Genomic DNA, 17,008 nt, shown 5'->3' on the forward strand with positions numbered 1-17,008 from the left:
TATAGGACGGGAGAAATGGAATGTCCTTACACGCTTCTGGACACTGATGTATTGTGTCAGGCCCAGTGTATAACACACTGCTGTATGACAGGCTGAATTTGGCTGGTGTGTAAAATGTGATATAGGACAGGAGAAATGGAATGTCCTTACACACTTCTGGACACTGATGTATTGTGTCAGGCCCAGTGTATATCACACCGCTGTATGACAGGCTGAATTTGGCTGGTGTGTAAAATGTGATATAGGACAGGAGAAATGGAATGTCCTTACACACTTCTGGACACTGATGTATTGTGTCAGGCCCAGTGTATATCACACCGCTGTATGACAGGCTGAATTTTGCTGGTGTGTAAAATGTGATATAGGACAGGAGAAATGGAATGTCCTTAAACACTTCTGGACACTGATGTATTGTGTCAGGCCCAGTGTATATCACACCACTGTATGACAGGCTGAATTTGGCTGGTGTGTAAAATGTGATATAGGATGGGAGAAATGGAATGTCCTTACACGCTTCTGGACACTGATGTATTGTGTCAGGCCCAGTGTATATCACACCGCTGTATGACAGGCTGAATTTGGCTGGTGTGTAAAATGTGATATAGGACAGGAGAAATGGAATGTCCTTACACACTTCTGGACACTGATGTATTGTGTCAGGCCCAGTGTATATCACACTGCTGTATGACAGGCTGAATTTGGCTGGTGTGTAAAATGTGATATAGGACAGGAGAAATGGAATGTCCTTACACACTTCTGGACACTGATGTATTGTGTCAGGCCCAGTGTATATCACACCGCTGTGTGACAGGCTGAATTTTGCTGGTGTGTAAAATGTGATATAGGACGGGAGAAATGGAATGTCCTTACATGCTCCTGGACACTGATGTATTGTGTCAGGCCCAGTGTATATCACACCGCTGTATGACAGGCTGAATTTGGCTGGTGTGTAAAATGTGATATAGGACGGGAGAAATGGAATGTCCTTACACACTTCTGGACACTGATGTATTGTATCAGGCCCAGTGTATATCACACCGCTGTATGACAGGCTGAATTTGGCAGGTGTGAAAAATGTTATATAGGACAGGGCAGGATTGGAATCTCCCTAGAGTGTAGGTCTGTAAGAACGGAACAACTCCTCGACTTATCCTTACAGAGTCACACACTTAGCTTCAATTTGCCGTGATAACAGTCGTTACACGGTACTGAGAGAGCAGCGTGCACGTACACCGCTGTCCAGTGTATGTTAAATTGTCAAGCTCCGTGTTTTTGTATACGGACTGACACATGCTGTCTCTCTATAGTTTTGAATGTAATCAAACAGCAAATAGACTAGACTGTTTGAAAAACAGACAAAACTATAAGGTGGAGGTCTGTAAGAACGGAACAACTCCTCGACTTATCCTTACAGAGTCACACACTTAGCTTCACTGTGGCCGTGATAACAGCCATTACACGGTACTGTGTGAGGAGCGTACACCACTGTTTGGTGTGAAAAAATGCACACTCAGTATCTCACCAGGACAAAAAAAAAGGATTGCTTTTAAAAAAAGCAGTTTGCAGAGTAGTGTGAAACCAGCAATGCAGCTATCAGGTAGCCTTATAAGGCAGCCTAACAACCAACAGAGCTGATCCACCAAAATATAGCCTCCCCTTGCACTGCACAGTGACTGGTGTGTTGTACAGGCAAAATCGCTAGCAGCAGCAGCTGATTTTTTATCTTCTTCCCTGCCTAACACTCTCCCTACAGAATCTGCAGCAGCAGCTAGCCCTATACTGAGATCAGCAGAAGTAAAATGGTGGTCGGCGTGCACGCCCTTTTATACCCCCTGTGACGCCCCCCAAAGCAAGCCAATCACTTGCATGCCCTTCTCAAAGATGGTGGGGACCGCTGCCTATGTCATCACGTTGTCCACAGTGTCCGTTCTTCCTCATTGGCTGAAAAAGGGCGCTGAAGCATCTTTTGAAATGCGACTTTGGCGCTAAAGTCGCCGACCTCGTGGCCGACCTCATGCTGAGGTCGGGTTTCGTTTCATGAAACCCGACTTTGGCGAAAGTCAGCGACTTTTGAATTTTTTCGACCCGTTTCGCTCAACTCTAATCCTCGGATTAACTGTCCTTGTATGGACTGTCATCTTCCTGCGCTTGTCGTTACCTCCTCTCTGTGTGTGCCACAGATAGGGTAGTGACCCTGGAAGATCTGTAGTCACAGCTGCTATTATTCTGGAGAGTCAGCGGAAGGGTGAGACTCTGTAATGTGCCCCATCTTGGGTACTGTGCTGGGACTGTTCTATGTGTTATGTGCCTGTTCTGTGGTACAGTAAAGCATTGCCCACACTGTGTTACCCTCACCCTGTGTTGTCTGAGTAGCGTTTTGCCCATGTTAATAGGAGAGCGGGAGTTCGGCAGGATGATCCCTGGTCCATGCGGTTTTGTCTAGCGGGCGGCGCTCAGCATTCCGGCAGTGACAAGCATAGAGGTCTGCTGGAGACCTCTGGTTCTCATGTCAACCCATTGGTGACCCATGATTATGTGACGGGGTCACCGATGGGTGGATTTCCGGTGCACTTGCTGGAAGTGTGCATTAAATGCCGCTGTCAGAGGCTGTTCGGGGCAAATGGCAGATGTTCAATACAGCTGACATGTGACGGAAAAGATGTCGGCTCACTGCCAGAGCCCACATCAAAGGGGGGAAGTACTTTTACACCCGATGTTGGAAAGGGGTTAAAGGGGATTGTTTTTACAAGGACAGAATTGGTAATCAATCATGTATACATACAAATAATTACAAAAATACACAGCTTCTAATGTTATAGTATATAGTTAAGACAAGAAAATATAATTTGTGTAAATCATGTGTAGATATAAAAATTCAGGCAAATGTCAAATGTTGTAGCGCCATCTAGTGGCTATGTGCAAAAGTGCCATCATAGAGTAACATGTATCCTAAGAGAGCGTCACTATCAAGGTGGAGATGAGATAAGTGCACCGTATTTATTGAGTGTAAGATAAATCCATACATAGATATATGTGACCGGATTGTAGATCTGTCACTGGATATCAGTGTATAAGGGGAATAGATCCTGTGCACTTATAGATGAATAGCTTATATAATGAGAGGACACAGAGCAAAGGGTATAAATAGTGAGAGAATAAAGAGCTGACAGCGCATTACATCCCTGGAGTACAGATAGGAGATATAAAGTGCAGCCAGTGCTATATGGGATATCCCAGGAATACAGCACAGCCCATATAGTGTAAAGGAGGAACCATCCTAACAAGAGATGGAGATTACAGATCCTACAGACGACATGCCGGGAGTGTACAGAGAAAGATGGCAGATTCACCACTATTCCCTCTTACTGGCGTTTCGCCCCGTCAGCTTCCTCAGAGGGTACGGATAAGTGTTTCCAACACGCCAAGGTCCTGCACTAATCCAGGCAAGGGGGATAACTCTGGGGTAAAGTGGGGGTGCTCCTAAAGGAATTGGGGCTGTTCCCCGGTCACATCTATGCAATACATGATTGAGTCGGCCAATGTCAGCCAATCACATTGGTGGTTATTGTTTATACCGGCCCTTTCCTGTCCAGGGTCATGTTATTGGCGTGACACCTAATAGTGGTGGGGACATACCCCTGATGACTTATTGGTAGAAACTGAACCACCTGGGGCAAATGCCAATCAGAGGTCACAGGAAGCGAGTATACCCCACGTGAGTACAGGCATCTGTGACGCCCCCGGGTGGTGTGTCACGTGCGGGATCCAGGAAACAGCGTCACACGCCATCCTGGGTAACTCCACCTCCGGGCACCTCTGATTGAATGGCGTCACCGAGGGGGAGTGACTGGAATGATGCTGGATGACTCATTGCCATGGAGACCAGATGGGTCCATACCACACGAGCGTTCAGCATCCCCAGTGAAGCAGGAGGATCAGGATGAAAACCTGTTGGTAAGACCAAGATGAATAATGCTGCATAGAGCCATCTGGTAGCGATCAGTCAGGTAAAGTGATAGTGAGGGGGGTCCGGAAACAAAACAATGCAGGTGAAAAGAGCCAAATGTGACCCCACCGAGTGACCAGTGAGAGTGCAACTGTGCAACGGGTAAGAAAAGAGAATAAACAGTGATATGGTAAAGATATAAAGAGAAAAGCAGCTTAATAACAGTGATGATAATAAAATCTATGGGAAGTGTTTGTGGTGAAGTGTATACACTCCTAGAAATGTTTCCTCTACAATATAGAGATATAAATGATCAGTATTAGGACGTGTAACAAAGAGGAATCTGTTATTTTATAGAGAGAATGTAAAGAAACCACTGGAGCCATAGGTGGAGGAGGACATGACTTGGGGATGGGTGGACCTTTACTCCTGCAGCTTTTTTGGTATAGTGGTGTAGATTGTTAAGCACGAGGGATGTTGCTTTAACCCCTTAATGTCCAATGATGGACACAGTCCGTCATCAGACATCTCCCCTGCTTTGATGAGGGCTCCGGCACTGAGCCCGCATCAAAGCCGGGACATGTCAGCTGTTATGAACAGCTGACATGTGCCCTCAATAGGCGCGAGCAGAATCGCCGTCCGCCCGCACCTATTAACTAGTTAAATCCCGCTGTCAAAGCTGACAGTGGGCATTTAAATAGCATTTCCAGCCGCCGGGCCGGAAATGACGTCATCGCCGACCCCCGTCACGTGATCGGGGGTCGGCGTCATGTTGCCTGGACAACCATAGAGGTCTCTATGAGACCTCTATGGTTGTTCCAGGCATATGGCTTTCAGCGCCACCCGGTGGTCGGCGCTGAAAGCACAGCAGTAAATTTGCTATATATGGGCGATCTGCTCATCGCCCATATGTAGCAGAGCCAATCGGGTTGTGCATGCTTCTTGAAGCATGCCAAAAGTAAAAAAAAAAAAAAAAGTTTAAAAATAAAAAAAATTAAAAAAACCTAAAAGTTCAAATCACCCCCCTTTCGCCCCAATCAAAATAAAACAGTAAAAAAAAAAATCCCACATACACATATTAGGTATCACCGCATTCAGAATCGCCCGATCTATCAATAAAAAAAGCATTAACCCCATCGCTAAACGGCGTAGCGAGAAAAAAATTAAAAACGCCAGAATTACGTTTTTTTGGTCACCAAGACATTGCATTAAAATACAATAACGGGCGATCAAAAGAACGTATCTGCACAAAAGTTGTATCATTAAAAACATCAGTCTGGCACGGAAAAAATAAGCCCTCATCCAACCCTAGATCATGAAAAATGGAGACGCTACGGGTCTCGGAAAATTGCGCAATTTTTTTTTTTTTTTTAGCAAACTTTGGAATTTTTTTTCACCACTTAGATAAAAGAGAACCTAGACATGTTTGGTGTCTATGAACTCGTAATGACCTGGAGAATCATAATGGCAGGTGAGATTTAGCATCTAGTGAACCTAACAAAAAAGCCAAGCAAAAAACAAGTGTGGGATTGCACTTTTTTTGCAATTTCACCGCACTTGGAATTTTTTTCCCGTTTTCAAGTACACGACGTGGTAAAACCAATGATGTCATTTAAAAGTACAACTCGTCCCGCAAAAAATAAGCCCTCACACGGCCATATAGACGGAAAAATAAAAAAGTTATGGCTCTGGAAAGAAGGGGAGGGAAAAATGAAAATGCAAAACCAAAAATACCCCTGGTCATTAAGGGGTTAAGAGTAAGAAGCCCAGTATGTCTGTGCCTGGGGGTCACTGTGAGGAGGGGGAGGATTATATAGAGCAGGAAATCTGTGTCTCTCCCTCTTTCTTGCACAGGATGAACAGGAGGAAGCATGTCTGCAGTGTCGGGGAGGATAATACTGGGGTCATCACCTCACATTACAGCTGATAGGAGCACAGTCACCTCAGACATCATGTACCAGTGTAGTATCAGCTCCTACATTATGTATGGGATCACTATTACCTCAGCGATTCATGTAGCTGCCATGTCCCTCATGTGCCTGCTGCATTTTCCTCACAGACTGTGAGCTTCCGTGTGACCTCCCTGCAGACATGTTTGATATACTACTCTGCATTCACCTCAGACATGGTGTAGTGTGTACTAGGGTAGTATCAGCTCCTACATCATATCTGGGATCAAGATTACCTCAGACATTCATGTAGCGGCCATGTTCCCTCACTTATTGCAGAGGCAGCTTTTGTGTGACCTCCCTGCAGACATTGCTGATATCCCACATTACTGCTGTATTATACAGAGTCTTCATGAGTTCTGGGTTTATGTATGACAGGACAGAGCAGGGACGCAGTGTCTGCCATTACTATGGTGGAGCTGGGCAGTCCCATGTATTAGAGACACTGGTGAGAGGAGCAGTCGGGGGATGGTGTATGTGTGATGGTGAGAGGCTGCACTTCATGTCAGTGCACTGTATACTGACCCTGCTGTGTGCTGATTACCCCCCTTCCCAGTTATGGAGTCTGATGATCTGTATGTGACCTCATCTCTGTTACATACTGTGAGGCTGGGTGTGCAGATCCTCTGTAACCAGGTTACTCACTATATGTGGTATCTGTGTAAAGGCTCTATCCCTGTGCTGTGTACTTCACCTGCACCACAGGTCTGTATACATGATATCACTCCTCACTGTGCTGTATACGGATCATGCTGGGTATAGACATCCTGTGTCTCCAGGTCATTTTCCTGGCTGTACATATAATCTGCACATGACTTCCAGCTTAGTGCTTGATTTCTGTAGCTATTGCTGCCTTTAGTCCTCCCCCTCGTATGTGGCATGATCAGAGTATACCCACCAAGAGCTTATTGTATATTACCTAAGATGGTGGATAGCACAGGCCTGAATGGATTATGTTTTATCATGTGTAAAATAAATAATCGGGGAGTAACTCGGCACATTTGAGTGGGCACTAATAACTCAGCACATGGCGGGCAGTGAGTGGGCACTAATAAATCAGCACATGGCGGGCAGTGAGTGGGCACTAATAACTCAGCACATGGCGGGCAGTGAGGGGGCACTAATAACTCCTCACACGGCAGGCAGTGAGTGTGCACTAATAACTCAGCACACGGCGGGCAGTGAGGGGGCACTAATAACTCAGCACATGGCGGCCAGTGAGGGGGCACTAATAACTCAGCACATGGCGGGCAGTGAGTGGGCACTAATAACTCCGCACATGGCGGGCAGTGAGGGGGCACTAATAACTCAGCACACGGCGTGCAGTGAGTGGGCACTAATAACTCAGCACATGGCGGGCAGTGAGTGGGCACTAATAACTCAGCACATGGCGGGCAGTGAGTGGGCACTAATAACTCAGCACACGGCGTGCAGTGAGTGGGCACTAATAACTCAGCACATGGCGGGCAGTGAGTGGGCACTAATAACTCCGCACATGGTGGGCAGTGAGGGGGCACTAATAACTCAGCACATGGCGGGCAGTGAGTGGGCACTAATAACTCAGCACACAGCGTGCAGTGAGTGGGCACTAATAACTCAGCACATGGCGGGCAGCGAGTGGGCACTAATAACTCAGCACACGGCGTGCAGTGAGTGGGCACTAATAACTCAGCACATGGCGGGCAGTGAGGGGGCACTAATAACTCCTCACATGGCAGGCAGTGAGTGGGCACTAATAACTCAGCACACGGCGTGCAGTGAGTGGGCACTAATAACTCCGCACATGGCGGGCAGTGAGTGGGCACTAATAACTCCGCACATGGCGGGCAGTGAGGGGGCACTAATAACTCAGCACATGGTGGGCAGTGAGTGGGCACTAATAACTCAGCACATGGCGGGCAGTGAGTGGGCACTAATAACTCAGCACACGGCGTGCAGTGAGTGGGCACTAATAACTCAGCACATGGCGGGCAGTGAGTGGGCACTAATAACTCCGCACATGGCGGGCAGTGAGGGGGCACTAATAACTCCGCACATGGCGGGCAGTGAGGGGGCACTAATAACTCAGCACATGGCGGGCAGTGAGTGGGCACTAATAACTCAGCACACGGCGTGCAGTGAGTGGGCACTAATAACTCCGCACACGGCGTGCAGTGAGTGGGCACTAATAACTCCGCACATGGCGGGCAGTGAGGGGGCACTAATAACTCAGCACATGGCGGGCAGTGAGTGGGCACTAATAACTCCTCACATGGCGGGCAGTGAGTGGGCACTCCTAGTGTGAAGCGGCACATTGCTCTGGAGGACACCTCATGGGCCCAGTCTTCAGCCCTGTCTCTCGTCTATTGTAATTGTATGTAGTAGAGTGACTGGGATACAGAACTTGCAGTTTTCTGCTCACACACCTATGGCTGCAGGCAGCTTATATTAGACCTACATACAGTGGGGAAAAAAAGTATTTAGTCAGTCAGCAATAGTGCAAGTTCCACCACTTAAAAAGATGAGAGGCGTCTGTAATTTACATCATAGGTAGACCTCAACTATGGGAGACAAACTGAGAAAAAAAAATCCAGAAAATCACATTGTCTGTTTTTTTTTCATTTTATTTGCATATTATGGTGGAAAATAAGTATTTGGTCAGAAACAAAATTTCATCTCAATACTTTGTGATATATCCTTTGTTGGCAATGACAGAGGTCAAACGTTTTCTGTAAGTCTTCACAAGGTTGCCACACACTGTTGTTGGTATGTTGGCCCATTCCTCCATGCAGATCTCCTCTAGAGCAGTGATGTTTTTGGCTTTTCGCTTGGCAACACGGACCTCACTTATCTCACATCTTGTGCGGTTGGACGGGTCCTTGAAGTTGGTTAAATATGGTCTTGGGGATCCATTGGGATATGGTTTCCTCCTTTTGGAATTTAATATGGTTCTGGATCTGGTGAAAGGTGGAGGGGAGTTTTGGCAAGGGTTTGTCGGATCCCTAGGAAATTGAAGTGAACATTGGAACCCTTGTGGTTATGGTGCTCCCGAGCCAGTGGGGTAACGGCTGGGAGTAATTGTTGGTACATTTTATGTTCACTTTATGTTTGGTAATCACCAGATTTTTGGGAGCTTCAAGGACTCCTATAGTCTGTTAATATTATTTATGTTTGATGTTTTATGGTGTGTTTGTTTTAATAAAGGTGTGAATAATAATTATATTAAAAAAAAAAAAAGGGGGATCAGTGTATACCTACCAAGTGCTTATTTTATATTACTTAGGATGGCGGATAGCACAGGCCTGAGTGGATTACCTGGAGCCTGGTGGTTGGGGGGGTCCTTGAAGTTGGTTAGAAATTGGTCTTGGGATCCATTGGGATACGGATTCCTCTTTTTGGAAGTTAATATGGGTCTGGACCTGGTGAAAGGTGGAGGGGAGTTTCGGCAAGAGTTTGTCGGATCCCCAGGAAATTCAAGTGAACATTGGAACCCTTGTGGCTATGGTGCTCCCGAGCCAGTGGGGTAACGGCTGGGAGTAATTGTTTTTATGTTTGGTAATCACCAGATTTGGGAGCTTCAAGGACTCCCCCCAGTGTGTTAATGTTATTTATGCTTTGATGTTTATTTTATGTATATTTTAATAAGAACATGAATTAAAAAAAAACAAACAGTTATTTGTTTTCCTTTTAGTGGGTCCTTGGAATTTATTTATAAATTGGTCAGTAGGGGTGTAACCATATTAAGTATGAACCTCTGGGGTGGGGTTCTTGGAGTTGACGCTGAATCAGCGAAAAGGAATTGGAAGTTAAAATTCTGGATCTGGCTTTTGGTTACGGCTCTGGACGGGTAACTCTGGACGGGGTGTTACCCGGGAGCTTTTAGTGGTTGGACTTCCCAGAACGGGATGTTTGGTGCCCTCGAGCTGGTGGTTTACGGCTGAGGGTAACGTGGATTTTTAAGTTCTTGTGTTTTGCCAAATATTTAGCAAGAATTTTTGGGGCTCCAAGAACCCTCCCCTCATGTCTTTTAAGATTGTGTATTTAATACTTATTGTAAATGTTTATGTTATTTGTTAATAAACTGGCCGCTGACCCCCCTGGGTTTGGAAGGGTAACCATTTCAGGTATGGCACCCTGGTTTTGAGGGGTAATCATCTCAGGTATGGCCCCCTGGTGTGGAGGGTAACCATCTCATGTATGACCGCCTGGTGTGGAGGGGGTAACCATCTCGGGTATGGCCCCCTGATATGAAGGGGTGACCATCACGGTATGGCCCCCTTGTCTCCAGAAGCACTTATATTTTATAGGACCCTGTTAGGGTAAAGTCCCTGGGGTCATGGCAATCATATTTTGCATGCCTACAGAAGAAATTGGCTCCTCTGAGCCAGGAACAGCGGCTGGAGGGGAGAAGAGAACAAGGTTGTCGTCTGCAGTTATCTAGTGCATGAAACTGAAGAGCAATGTACCTAATCTGTGTGCCCTTGAGTCAGTGGGAGTGACTAAGGCTGTGTGCACACGTTGCGGTTTTAACGCTGCGGAACCGCAGCGGTTTCCGCAACAAGGTACAGTACCATTAAAGTTAAAACGCAGCATGTCAATTATTTCTGCGATTCCGCAGCAGTTCTGCACCCATAGACTTGTATAGAGTCTTTACAATCCGCAGCAAATTCGGCATATGTGCGGTTTTTGCTGCGGATTTGGGTGTCAAAACTGCTGCATAGGGAAGTGATGTCAGGCGGGAGGAAGTGTGTGGGCGGAGTGTAGAGTAGGGAAAAAGCAGGAAGTCGCTATCATGGAAGGCTACCGTCGCATGGGGATCGATGTGGGGCGTCTGATCGATTTGGTATGTATGCATGTATGTATGTTTGTGTGTCTGTCTGTAGTGTGCGTCAGTCTGTGTGCGTCAGTCCCCATGCCCCACAATTGTGCTCAGTCGCCGTATGGGCCTGCTACCCCCATCCGGCTATAGGATGGGGGAGTAGTCCCTGCAGTGACCGAGCACAATTGTGCATGTAAAAAACAAAAAACAAAAGTACAATGCATGTAACATTACACACATGTAACACATGACATACAACATAAAACATACATTACATACTCACCATACAGCACATGTTGTTCCCCGAAGCCATCGTTCCCCTACAATAAAATGAAAAAAATAAACAAAATCTATACTCCCTGTCCGCAGAAATCCATAATCGATTGTCCCACGGCGATCTCTTCTGTCCTCGGGCGATGCACTAGCAGGAGCGGTGCTCCTGCAGTGTATCGCCGAGTTTCCCGGTGTTCGGCGGCTCCGGGACCTCGCTTTACGGCCCTCTTGCTGCGTGTGAAGTTTCCCACGCAGCAGTGCCGTAAAGGAGGTTACTTGAGTCACTGAACTCAGGTAAACTCTGGGCACATGCGCAGTAACACACTGCAGGAGCAGAGCTCCTGTCAGTGTGTTTCTGCAGGCATGGAGAATGGTCACATCACCTGATGTGACCGTTCTCCATGTCAGATCATCGTGGGACACTCGTTTTATGGACTGCGACGGAACGGTAGGTATAGAATTGGTTTGTTGTTTTATTTTTTCTCTAGGTTGATCGAGGGCGTCACATAGGATTGCGCGCAAAATACATTTTTGGTCAAAAAAACTTTTATTTCATTAAAAAAAATTTTAAAATGTGTCTGTTTTTTTTCTCAAACTTTCACTATGGGTTTAATAATGGATCGGCGTCTTATTGACGCTTCTCCATTATTAACCGGGGTTAATGACACCTGTCAATCAAAGGTGGCATTAACCCCTTTATTACCCCACATCCCAACGCCGCGCCGCGGGAGTGGGAAGAGAGGGGCTCCCAAATCTGGTGATTATAGATGCGCCATTTCTGGGGCGGCTGCGGGCTCATATTTGTAGCCGGGGGGGGGCAATATCCATGACCCCTTCCTTGGCTATGAATATGAGCCCGCAGCTGTCTGCGTAGCCTTTCTGGGCCCAAAATATGGGGGAACCCCACGTCATTTTTTTGGGGGGGGTCTCCCTTTTTTTGGAGCCAGAGAGGCTACGCAGACAGCTGCGGGCCCATATTCGTAGGCTGGGAAAGGGGACATGGATATTAACCCCTTCCCAGGCTGTAAATATCAGCCCGCAGTTGTCTGCTTAGCCTTTCTGGGCCCAAAATATGGGGGACCCCCACGTCATTTTTTTTGGGGGGGTCTCCCTTTTTTTTGGAGCCAGAGAGGCTACGCAGACAGCTGCGGGCTCATATTCGTAGGCTGGGAAAGGGGACATGGATATTAACCCTTTCTAAGGCTGTAAATATTGTCCTGCTTGTTTTTTCTTTTTTTTCTGGCCCTCTCTTTTTTCTTTTTTTTTCCTTACAATTATTTTTATTGATGTTGGGGTTATTTGCTTTTGAACAGTTTATGATTTAATATGGATCTGCGTCTTATTGACGCTTATCCATTCTTAACCGTGCCTAATGTCACCTATCAGAAAAGGTGACATTAAGCCCTACTTTACCACATATCCCGCCGCTACATGGTAGTGGGAAGAGAGTGGCTAGGCCCAAGTATTTCCGCATCTTATAGATGCGGACTTTCTTTGGCAGAGACGGACTCATATGTACATGCGGGGGGGGGGGGGGGATCAAGATCCATCCATATGCAAACATCGGCATATCTAGAGCATGGCAGAATGCTGTAGATAATCCTCTGATGGCGGTACAGGCAGGTGATTGTACTCAAAATCGGTGTCATATTCCCTAAATTTAAAATATTAACTTTTGTGTTGGTTACAGCATGTTAACACATTACTGTCTATACATTTTAGGTCCGGGACTATCCAGCTGTCTGGGACCAGGCAGAGGAGACCTACAAGGACCGATATTATAGGGACCTGTTCTGCAAAAAAATTTGCCGCCAGATGTTTCCCGACTGGGATCAATTTACGAATGCCGTACAGTCTCAAATTGGTAATTTGCAAACTTTTTATGATGTCTAATATAATATATATGTATTCGAAAATGTACTCAAGTTTTTCTTTTTGTTTGTTCTGTAGAGAAAGATCTCAAGCAGCATTGGCGGTCGGTAAGGGACCGTTTTACCAAGTTTCTGGTTAACTGTTCCAAAAGTGGATCATCGCCAAGCAAGAGGCACTTTCCCTTTTTTGAAGAACTCCAGTTTGTTATATCAAGCAGGAATGTGCGGAGGTATTTTTTTGAAAAAGCCCCCAAAAAACTTGTAATGTGTTTAGCCATGTGTACAGTAAAAATTGGGTGCGTTGCGTAATTAACGCTGCGTCATGTTACATCGTTCAATTGCCAGGATACAGATGTTCCAGGACATTAAGTGTATTTCCGTAAATGCTTTCAACACTATGCGTCCAAAGATGTAGGGATGAGGCCTTCGTAGCACGACATGTTGCACGTTTATTGTACACCGCAGCATGTCTAGCTAGCTTGCGTAGGAGTTCTTGCTACGCAAGCTAAGTTTAAACGTCAAATTATAGCATCATGTTATTTGTCATGTCTTCATTGAAAACAGGCTTTATTACCACGGTGCAAGAAAAATGGAGCAGCACTTTTCGATGAGTGGGATGTTGGCTGTGTCCAAAGTGTAGCTTCTATGCCGCAAGGCTACATACCATGCTAATGTATTTTATTTTTTCTTTCCAGCACTCAAGGGAACATTGAACCGTCTAAACAGACCGGACAAGAGTCAGAAGATGGAGCAGGATCCTCTGGAGCTGGGGAGATCTGTTCACCAAGTGTCGAACCACCTTCTGCCATTGCCACATGCTCTGCATCTGATGAAACATCTGCAACACCAGCTGCAGGAACATCTGGTTCGGCAGAACCTGTTGTTCGACGCCAACCTGCCTGTCCGGTGGCAGGAGAGCCGACAAAAAAAAAAAAAAAAAAAAAAAATGAAGATCCTACTGTCAAGGCAGCGACGGATACTCTGGAGTTGATTAAAAAATCCATTTCAGAGGACCAGTATGATTTCTTTGCGCTGCAAATTGCAAGCCAAACTCGATCATTGCCACCGGACAGGCAGTCAATTTTCATGAGTGTGGTCCAGATGTCCCTAACGGCTCTAGAGGACCCTGCTCCGATCTTCAACTATGAACAGATTTGGACGGGGCTTTTTGGCCTATTCAGGGCCAGACAACAAGGCCCGCAACCTCCAGCCCCTGTGCGCCAAGACAGTGAACACCACATCTTCACCCAGCAGTTGCAGGCAGCGGGAGACTCCACATCAGATTGCAGGCCTGGGTATGGCTATTACCCCCAGTACTACAACTTAAATTAAAGTTATCTTTTTGTTTTATCAGTTTTTGTTCTGTTGTTCTGAAATGGACTCATTTGTGTCCACAATGTTTTTTGAAATTGAAAAAAAAGAGGTTGACATGTTTGTCAAATGGTATTTATCCATAAATAAATTTATACGTTTCCAAAATTATTTTGTTGTCCTTCTTGCTCCTTCCTATGATCTGTCTTTTCCAGTCTCTATGCTCTACCTTGCGTTATGCTTATTTGTCGTAGACTCTGCTCTGTTCTTCAGATTACGTTCCCTAGCTATTGTACCTTGCCTGTGTTCCTAGTGTACTTTTTGTGTATGCTTTTGAAGGCACGTGCATTTTCACTTTCAACTTTTGGAACAAGCTTTGCCGTGACGTCTTGCACGCGTCTTCTGTACCTTAGCCCTACGTTGTCGCTGTGCCCTCCTCTATGTGCCTCAGCCGGGTTTTCCATGCTTTCTTGCACCCACAGTGTTTCTCGCACTGTGCGTTTTGTGCTTCTTTATCAGAAGGCTTTTTTCGCTTATTGCTACCTTTAATGTCTGTTGTGTTCTGATCTGTATGAGCTGCGTTGAAACCTTTCGTGTTGTCCGTACCCACCTGTTACTGCCTATGTTCTACTCTTTGCCCAGAAACCTGCCCCTGGCATGTGTCTCTTCAGGACGTTGTGTTGAATCCTGCCTTACACCATGTCTTGAACTGACGCACCTCCTTGAATGAACCCTTGAACCCTGGCTTGCCTGCCAGATGCACGTAGTCTGGCGTTGGCTGACATAGGTCCGGAGAGTGATGACTGCGGCCTGATGTCCGGAGATGATGTCCGGACCGGTTGATCGTTGCCAGATGTCAGGAGTCATATGCCACCTAACCCTTGTCTGAACCCAGGCGTGCCACCTAGCATAACATGCCTTGGATGTTGGCGTGCAGTCGCACGCACCTTGATGTGTATCACTTTGTCCTCATCATTAAGTATTTACACAGTTGTTACCCTTAATACAAGCTTTAATGAAGAGAATAATAATCTTTAATAATAATCTTTATTTTTAGATAGCGGAAACATATTCCACAGAGCATACAGTTTGCACACATTATCATCACTGTCCCCAATGGGGCTCACAATCTAGATTACCTATCAGTATGTCTTTGGAATGTGGGAGGAAACCGTAGAAGCCGGAGGAAACCCACGCAAACAGGTGGAGAACATGCAAACTCATTGCAGATGTTGGCCTTGGTGGGATTCGAACCCAGGAGTCCAGCGCTGCAATGCTACAGTGCTATCCACTGAACCACTGTGCTGCCCTGTGTCCACACTAGGTCTTGTCTTGTATGATGCACATACTCTTTTGTCAGACACACTTGTGTCTTCCTTGAGCCGGCCTTCTAGTTACAGCAGTCATAGTGCCTCACACAACTTTTATTGCCCCTGAGACACTCCATGTATTGGTGGTGGTTCCTCACAGTGTCAGCTCTCCCTGGTTGAGTGTGTGCCACAACCTAGATCGTCAACAGCAAAAGAGACCGTCATATTAACCTTAAACTATGGGATGTGTCTAAGTACATGTGTGAGTACGTGTGTAAGTACGTGTGTGTGAGTGCATGTGAAGTTCATGTGTATGTGTGTGTGAGTACGTGTGTGTGAGTGCATGTGAAGTACGTGTGTGAGTACGTGCGTACGTGTGTGTGTGAGTGCATGTGAAGTACGTGTGTGAGTACGTGCGTACGTGTGTGTGTGAGTGCATGTGAAGTACGTGTGTGAGTATGTGCATATGTGTGTGTGAGTACGTGTGTGTGAGTGCATGTGAAGTACGTGTGTGAGTACGTGTGTATGTGTGTGAGTACGTGTGTGTGAGTGCATGTGAAGTACGTGTGTGAGTACGTGCGTACGTGTGTGTGTGAGTGCATGTGAAGTACGTGTGTGAGTACGTGCGTACATGTGTGTGTGAGTGCATGTGAAGTACGTGTGTGTGTGACTGCATGTGAAGCACGTGTGTGAGTGCATGTGAAGTGTGTGAGTACGTGCATATGTGTGTGTGAGTACGTGTGTGAGTGCATGTGAAGTACATGTGTGAGTACGTGCGTACATGTGTGTGTGTGAGTGCATGTGAAGTACGTGTGTGAGTGCATGTGAAGTAAGTGTGTGAGTACGTGCATATGTGTGTGTGAGTACGTGTGTGAGTGCATGTGAAGTACATGTGTGAGTACGTGCGTACATGTGTGTGTGTGTGAGTGCATGTGAAGTACGTGTGTGAGTACGTGTGTATGTGTGTGTGAGTACGTGTGTGTGAGTCCATGTGAAGTACGTGTGAGTACGTGCGTACGTGTGTGTGAGTGCATGTGAAGTGTGTGAGTACGTGTGTATGTGTGTGAGTGCATGTGAAGTACATCTGTGAGTACGTGCGTACGTGTGTGTGAGTGAGTGCATGTGAAGTACGTGTGTGAGTACGTGCGCATGTGTGTGTGAGTGCATGTGAAGTACGTGTGTGAGTACGTGTATGTGTGTGAGTACGTGTGTGTGAGTCCATGTGAAGTACGTGTGTGAGTACGTGCATACGTGTGTGTGAGTGCATGTGAGGTGTGTGAGTACGTGTGTATGTGTGTGTGAGTACGTGTGTGTGAGTGCATGTGAAGTACGTGAGTGAGTACGTGCGTACGTGTGTGTGAGTGCATGTGAAGTACGTTTGTGAGTATGTACGTACGTGTGTGTGTGAGTGCATGTGAAGTACGTTTGTGAGTATGTACGTACGTGTATGTGTGTGTGAGTGCATGTGAAGTACATGTGTGAGTACGTGCGTACGTGTGAGTGCATGTGAAGTACGTGTGTGAGTACGTGCGTACGTGTGTGAGTGCATG

At 46.3% G+C, this 17,008-nt stretch overlaps 1 protein-coding gene and 1 long non-coding RNA gene across 2 annotated transcripts in view; one reads left to right on the forward strand and one right to left on the reverse strand.

The window, feature by feature from the left end:
• Nucleotides 1-17,008, reverse strand: part of LOC141075744 (uncharacterized) — a 559,419-nt gene that overhangs the window by 379,188 nt on the left and 163,223 nt on the right. The gene's annotated exons all lie outside the window — the stretch shown is intronic.
• Nucleotides 12,929-14,316, forward strand: LOC141075747 (uncharacterized). Its single transcript, XR_012227337.1, has 2 exons — nucleotides 12,929-13,067; nucleotides 13,533-14,316. It is a non-coding gene; the product is annotated as an uncharacterized lncRNA (long non-coding RNA).

This window comes from Dendrobates tinctorius, unplaced genomic scaffold (genome assembly GCF_039654945.1).
Source record: "Dendrobates tinctorius isolate UK_male_01 unplaced genomic scaffold, ASM3965494v1 ptg000368l, whole genome shotgun sequence".
NCBI classification, from domain to species: domain Eukaryota; kingdom Metazoa; phylum Chordata; class Amphibia; order Anura; family Dendrobatidae; genus Dendrobates; species Dendrobates tinctorius.